The sequence below is a fragment of the Cervus elaphus genome, chromosome 17 (genome assembly GCF_910594005.1).
Source record: "Cervus elaphus chromosome 17, mCerEla1.1, whole genome shotgun sequence".
NCBI lineage: Eukaryota > Metazoa > Chordata > Mammalia > Artiodactyla > Cervidae > Cervus > Cervus elaphus.
In genome coordinates, this window is record NC_057831.1 from 8,771,167 (window position 1) to 8,778,893 (window position 7,727).

At 39.7% G+C, this 7,727-nt stretch overlaps 1 protein-coding gene across 1 annotated transcript in view; it reads right to left on the reverse strand.

Moving 5' to 3' along the window:
* The window catches only part of USP53 (ubiquitin specific peptidase 53), a 54,714-nt gene extending 47,199 nt beyond the window's left edge, over window positions 1–7,515 (reverse strand). The window contains exon 1 of the mRNA XM_043871545.1: window positions 7,380–7,515. The gene's annotated coding sequence lies outside the window, so the exon portion shown is untranslated. The remainder of the gene's footprint in view (window positions 1–7,379) is intronic.
* Window positions 7,516–7,727: the final 212 nt, after the last annotated feature.

Sequence of the window (7,727 nt, forward strand, 5' to 3'; positions counted from 1 at the left end):
GTGTTGGAGAAGACTCTTGAGATTCCCCTGGACTGCAAGGAGATCCAACCAGTCCATCCTAAAGGAGATCAGTCCTGAACATTCATTGGAAGGACTGTTGTTGAAGTGGAAACTCCAATACTTTGGCCACCTAATGGGAAGAGCCGACTCATCTGAAAAGACCCTAATGCTGGGAAAGATTGAAGGCAGGAGAAGAAGGGGACAACAGAGGATGAGATGGTTGGATGGCACCACTGACTCAGTGGACATGAGTTTGAGTAAACTCTGGGAGTTAGTGATGGACAGCGAGGCCTGGCATGCTACAGTCCATGGGGTCGCAAAGAGTCAGACATGACTTAGTGACTAAACAGCAACAGGTCTTTTAGCTCCACAGTTAGATCTTTTTCTAAGTTTGTATTCTTTTTAATGCAATTGTAAATTCTAACCACCAATGATTTGATTAGGCTACAAGATTAGTCTCAGTAAATCGTCACTGAAATTGGACTCATTATAGCTGTTACAGGGCTTCCCTTGTGGCTCAGACGGTAAAGCATCTTCCTACAATGCGGGAGACCCAGGTTCGATCCCTGGGTTGGGAAGATCCTCTGGAGAAGGCAATGGCAACCCACTCTAGTACTCTTGCCTGGAAAATCCCATGGACAGAGGAGCCTGGCAGGCTATAGTTGGAGATGACTCGGCAATTTCACTTCACAGCTGTTATGGTTGAACTGTGCTCTCCCCGCCCCCCCGCGCCCCCCCCCCCCCCAGTATTTTGAAGTCCTAGCCTCTAGTACCTGTGAAGATGATCTCATTTGGAAATAGGGGTTTTACAGATGAGATTAGATTATGATAAGATCATTAGGATGGGGTCTAATCAAAAAGACTAGCAGAAGTCATTAGAAGAAGAGACAGATGGAATATCATGTGAAGATGACAAGCAGACCTTAGAATGATACAGCTACAAGGAAAAGAACACCAAGAATCGACAGCTACCAACAGAAGCTAGAAAGTGGCAAGGAAGGATTCTGTACAGAGCCCTAGAAAGGAACCAATCCTCCTAACACCTTGATTTTGGACTTCTAGCCTCCAGAACCGTGAGAGAACAATTCTATTGCTTTAAGCTGTCTGGTTTGTGGTTCTTTGTGATAGCAGCCCTAGGAAACTAACATAATAGCTGATAAAGCCTTAGAGACTCCTTTGTTCTTTTAAGTATATTTTTTTTCTTGATTATAAAATAGTATCTTTTTATACATAGATATCTAAAATATACATAAATATTGCAAACAGAAAATTAGACACACAACCTCATAGAAGGAGAGAATCACTGTTAATAAAGCTACTGAAATACATTCTTAATAGTACCCTGGCCTAGCCATCAAACTCTAAAGTGAAATTTCATTTTAACATCTTTTCACTAATAAGCAATATAGCTAACTAAGGGACACACTGAAGACTCTTCAGTGATATGTTACAACCGTCCACCTTACTAGTAAAACTATTTAAAACTTTATTTTAGATAGTTAGATAGCAAGCTATCTATAAGTATATAGATACATATACCTATACATAGCTAAGTGTGCATGCTAAGTCACTTCAGTCATGTCCAACTCTGCAACCCTATGGACTGCAGACCACCAGACTTCTCCATCCATGCAGATTCTCCAGGCAAGAATACTGACTGGAGTGGGTTGCCATCCCCTCCTCCAAGGGATCTTCCCATATGTAGGTAGATAGCAAGTTAAAGCAAAGAAAGAAGAAAAAAACTCATTCATTATAGGGCTCCTTTTTATAAAGTTGAAGGATTATAGTAAGAAAGATAATAGAAGAAGAGATGTCTTTTGATATAGAAAACCACTGTCACTCTACAAATGGAGGAACTGGAGAAGACGATACTAGAAAATTTATTAAACACAAAATAAAATTAAAGTAATAAAGACAAACTATACTATCACTACCCCAAAAAGCAAATTTTAAATAACTTTCAATGTTTTGTATCTTTTTGCTTAACTTCTTTATGTCCAATAAAGAACTGTGCTTTCTTTATTCTGGCTATTACTAATCACTCGTTTCCAGTGGTAACTAATTAGAGAAAAACAAGAGTGCATGTGTATCCAGAATACAGAGTATGAACATGAAAGACAATGGCTTATGGCAATCTGCTTTAAGACATGATCTTCACAAGAAAAGTATGCCAAGGCAGGTATCACCTAACATTCCTTTGCCTTGACAAAGTCCCAAACTGAACTCCTGCTTTACCTCTATCTTCTTTCCCATCTTAGTTGATGGTAACTTCATCATTTTAGTCACTCAGAAGAAATAATCTTGGTATCATCTTTGACGCCTCTTTCTTGAATATCTCAGACAGAATGTGCCCAATTCTTACCACCTCCACTTCTACTATTCTGGACTTCACCATCATCAGATTTTTCCAGGATTGCCAGATAACGTCCTAATTGTCTCCTTGCTTCTACGATTAGCTGTTACAGTCTATTTCCAAGATTAGACATAAAACTTCTAAAATTAAATGATAAAGCCATCCCTCTGATCAAAAATTTTTAATGGCTCCTTATTACATTCAGATTAAAAACCAAAAGTCTTTACAATGGCCTGCAAAGCTCATACCACCTGCTAAAAGTAAAAACACTTTTTTCTAAACTCACACCACTTCTGAGCCCAGATGTGAGGGTTTTTACACAATAAGCAATTCTCTAATTCTCAAAAGACACTACAATTTAACTCGATTTGACACTACTGGAGTTAGTGTCAGATTCCACAAGCCAACGGCTCAGTCCCACTAGACTGACTTCCCATTTCAGACACCAACCACCAGTCCCAAGTAATCATTTGTATTTCTGATCAACCACCAGTAAGTTAGGGGTTCCCTCCAACCTCTGCCAAGGATTTAATTAATTTGCTGGCATGGCTCTGGAAAACAGCTTACTTGAGTGGATTTCAAGTTCATTATAAAAGGATACAACTCACGAACAGTCTGATGGAAGAGCTGCACAGGGCAAAGAATGTGGGACGGGGCAGGGAGCTTCCACACCCTCTCAAGAGCACCGTCCTCCCAACACCTCTACATGTTCACCAACCCAAAAGGTCTCCAAACCACTTCAGTTAGGATTTTTTAATGGAGGCTTCATTGTGTAGGCATGCTTGATTAAATATTTGGCCACTGGTGAGGAGCTCAACCTCCACCTCTCCCCTCTCTGGAAGTGTGTGTATATGTGTATGGTGAGGAGAGGAGGTGGAGGGCTGAAAATGTCAGTCCCCTAATCACATGGTTGGTTTCGTGGCAATCAGTTCTCACCGTGCGGCTAGCACCCAGTCACCGACACACGTTTATCTCAACCATAGCCATCTCAACACACATTTATCACCTTGTAGATTCCAAGAATTTTTGGAGCTGTGTGCCAGGAAACAGGCAGAGACCAAATATACATTTCTTATTATGTAACACCGGCCCATCTTCTTTCTAACTACTTTCCCTTTACGTTCTCCGTTTTCAACTTTATGGGCCTCCTCGTTACTCCTGAACAAAACACGCAAACTCCTGCTCTAAAGCCTTGACACTCTATTCCTCTGCCTGGAATACACTTCCTCTTGATACCCACGTGACTTCTCCCTGGCTCACTTCATGATTGCTGTGCTCAAAAATCACCTTCTATATGAGGCTTATACTCAAAGTTGCAACCCACTCCATATTCCCAACTCCCCCTGTCCTGCTCTACTTTCTCTCTTCCCCTTGGCTTTCTTCACCAACTGAGATAGCATACAATTGACTTATTGTTTTTACCACTGTTTATCATTGTTTCTCCTCCCAATCCTCTAAGAATATAAACTCAATTCCAAGCAACTAGAACAATACAAAGTACATGGTAGGCAGTCATTAAATACTTACTGAATGAAGCTCAGGAAATAAAATGAAACCTCTATTAACAAACCCTATGAAATCAACAAGGAGACCTAGGCATTAAAGGTATAGGACAATTTCCCACCACTTAGCAGCTAGGTTAGTGTCAGTAGTATACAGACAAGGAGGTAAGATTATTTCAGGCCTATACAGCAGTACCTTTTAAGAGGAAACATCTTCTAGGGTTCAAACAGACTGCATCTAAAAACAGGGAGGGCCAAGATTTTACTGTGCAGGGTGAGAAGTTTAGAAGAAGATAAAGCACAAAGTACCTGGTTAACAAAGAATGCCCTGATGGGTTCTTGCCAAGGATGGAATTCATGTTCTGATACTGACCTCATGATTTCCAATTATTCTACCTCTGAAAAACTTCCACGAACACAGCATATTACTCAACTACTCAATCATTAAAAGCAAATGAATTCCATTATCTATAATTATAATCTATATTAAAAAGTTCATAGAATTATTGTAAGAATCACAAACCATGTCTAAACTAATAAATGCCCAAAACATGGCAGGCACTCAGTAAAAATGCAAGCTAATTATAATAACAGCAAAAACACAATCTTTGATATAAAATGATTTGTAAAATATAAAAAACACATTTGAAGAAAAAGTAAAAGCTGTATTGATAGTTTACACCCCATTTTGTTATTCCTCCATTTCTTTAAACTGACGTATCAATCTTGACTAAAGACTTAATCCAGATTAGTGGCACCGGATAAACTGTACAATGAATTATTAACTTCCAAATTTAAAAATCTATTAATAAGTCATTCTTAGAAAATAAGCACTTTTATAGAGCTATCCTACTTTAAGAAAACTTAAAATATGAAAACTTCTAATTACAAAAAAAAGTTTGGGAATGCTTCACAAGTGGATTCACCACAGTATTATTTTAAACATTCATTTACTAACTGAGCTAGAGAAAGAGAAATGAGTTACAATGTTGGAAGGCAATGCATCAGAAATAAAGTGAAAGCAATTCTGAAATAATGTAACAGAGATTTAATTTAGAAGAATTCAATCTATGTACAACTCAGAAAAATTCAAAACTTCCTTAATGACAATTTTAATTCATAAATAACATGACAACCATGCAGCCATAAACAATAACTAGCAACTTTTCTGAAGTAACTCAAGTAAAATAAAAGTTCTTCAACCATATGCAATGGCTTGTAGCACGTTGGGGTATGTCACGGAACACCTTTGATGGCAGCCTATGGACCCCTTAGGATAATGTTTGTAAAAACATAAAATATAATTCATGGGATTACAACTAAAAAAGGATGAAAAAAATGTGTAAGATTCCCACGAAAACCAGTTACATTAAAATTCAGTTCTAATCATAGACCACAGTTTTAATCATGAGTCCTCAGTTAATAAAAGAACTGCTGATAGAGGATATGGATTAACTTGGAAAAGCAAAGAAGAAATACTTTTGCCTAAATATTCTATACATGTAGTATTCCTAGTATTTAAAAAAATAACTTGCCAAGATTAGGATATTATATAATTATTTAAAGTTTAAATAACTTTTGAAAGTTTTTATCTCTAGTAGAACATTTCTTGTTCCTACTGTGTGCATATACTATAATGCAAAATAACAGTTCCAGCAGGAAAATAACTTGTGATTTGACTACTGAATGTGTACATTACCTTAAAACAGAATTTTCATTTTTGAAATCTTTGTCTGGCTAAAAAAAACTTCTAAATCATTATTCCCAAAATATCCTGGTACTGTATAGTTTAAAATAAACATTTGACACTAAAGAATGGAAAAGATCTTGAATCACAGCCTTTACTAAAATCATAAGCTTTTTGATTTTTTAAGGAAAAGAATAAACTAGGTGAAAAATGGTGCCCGTACACCATTAAAATAGCTGTCTTTGAAAAAAACCACTTTTTGTATCTTCTAAAGAAAATATTAATAAATGACTATTAATGTCAAGTTACAAGAACTATACAAATCTACCTACATTTATAAAAACATTGTTTTAGTTAATAGGGAAAATGAAAGATCTGTTCTTGGTTGCTTATTTTTCACACTGTAGGAAAAAACACACATAACTAGTGAGTTGAGTAGAATAAATCACTTTCATGTTTTATCACTAGTAATTGTGAACCTAAACAAACTGTACAGTGAGTTCATTTTAAAAACTAATAAAATTTAAAATAAAAACAAAAACCTTTTTTTTCAGAGCATAACTAACTCCTTCCTACAGTGTGCTTGTCTATTTGAAATTATGACAACGGCAGATAAATCATACATTATTTTGCAATGTTTCTTTTGTTTTTATTTCTCTTTGCCTCGATCATCATCATGGAACCAAAAAGAATAGAACATTACACTAACAAGAAGTATTTAATATTAACTTAGCCAAAAGTTCATTTCAATCTGAATTTTGTTAGGAATTTTTCCGTCTTTTAAATGCTGAGAATTACGAACGCTTTTCTTTAAAGAACATTACTAAAAGTGAATCAGACCCTAATCACAAAGAACCTCCTAAATTTAAACATCCCTCAGAAATAGCCTTGAAAACTCACTGGAAAAAAATACATATTTTCTTCCAGATAAGGAAACATTTGGCAAACTCTTATCTAACAACGCCTTGCAGTACATTTGCAAGCATTAATGAGGCTTCGCACTGATGGAGAAAACCTTGGAGGGGAATAACAAAACCTCAGAGCACGCTCAGACTGCAGGCTTTAGAAACCCTCTCTGCTACACCTGTGCAAGTACTTCCTGTTCTCCAAAGATATTTAAAAGTTGGTAAACGTCCCGTTGGTGAAAGAAATGGTAACCCACTCCAGTATTCTTGCCTGGAAAATCTCATGGACAGAGGAGCCTGGTGGACTACAGTCCACGGGGTCGCAAAGAGTCGACACGACTGGGCACACACCAGACCAGAAATGTCCCCTAACTCGCCATTTAGAAGCTAAACATTAACTTCGTAAATTACTACTACTAAATCACTAAATTATTACTACTACCACTCAGAAATCAACAGTCCGAAGAGTCTCATGAATCATCTCTTCTCCAAACAGAGCAACAAAACCCCTTTAAAAAGCTGCTGCTCGAGAGGCAGTCAGTGGCTTGGAAAGAGAGGGGAAGGCGCCAGGTAAGCATAATATTCATAATTCCAAAGCACTAAGCGACCCAGCAGGATCCCAGGTTCCGCCTCTGGCCAACCTTCAAACACAGCAGCAACGAACAACCACAGCCCAGTAAGTACAGGACCTCCTCCCTCCGCGTTCGCCTCCAGCCTGGCCGAAGGCATCTCCGCCAGATCCCGGAGGCGGCGGGAGGGCGGCGGGAGGGCTGCGTGACCTCCGGAGTCTGCCCCGAAGCGGGTGGGGGAGGAGGTCGTGGGGCAGCGAGGGGAGACACCGAGTCTGGGACTGGAATGAGGGTCTTCCAGTCAGGCCCGCGGAGGTCGCAGGTCTTTGGCTCTCCAGCCAGGGACTAGTTTCGGAGACTTACCCTTTAGCGAGAGAGGCGCGCGGTCCAGGTAGAGAAATACCGGCCTTCTACCTCCGCAGGGCAATCTCCCGCTGGCCCAGCTCCGCGTCAAGCTGACACCCGGCTGACACACCAACCGCTGCCACCGAAACCGAGGCTCACCGGGAACTGGAGCAGAGGCGACTGGTCTCCGCCGCCCAGAGCCCGACCCAGCGCAGGGAGCATGCGCACACGCCTCAACACCCCAAGGCCAGTCAGGCCAGTGACACCTGCGATCAACAGGTCCTGGGAGCCCCGCCCAAATCCCCGCCTCACCCCCGCCCCGCCTCCTCTAAGCTGACCCCGCCTCCAGGCTCCAGGAGCTGGCTC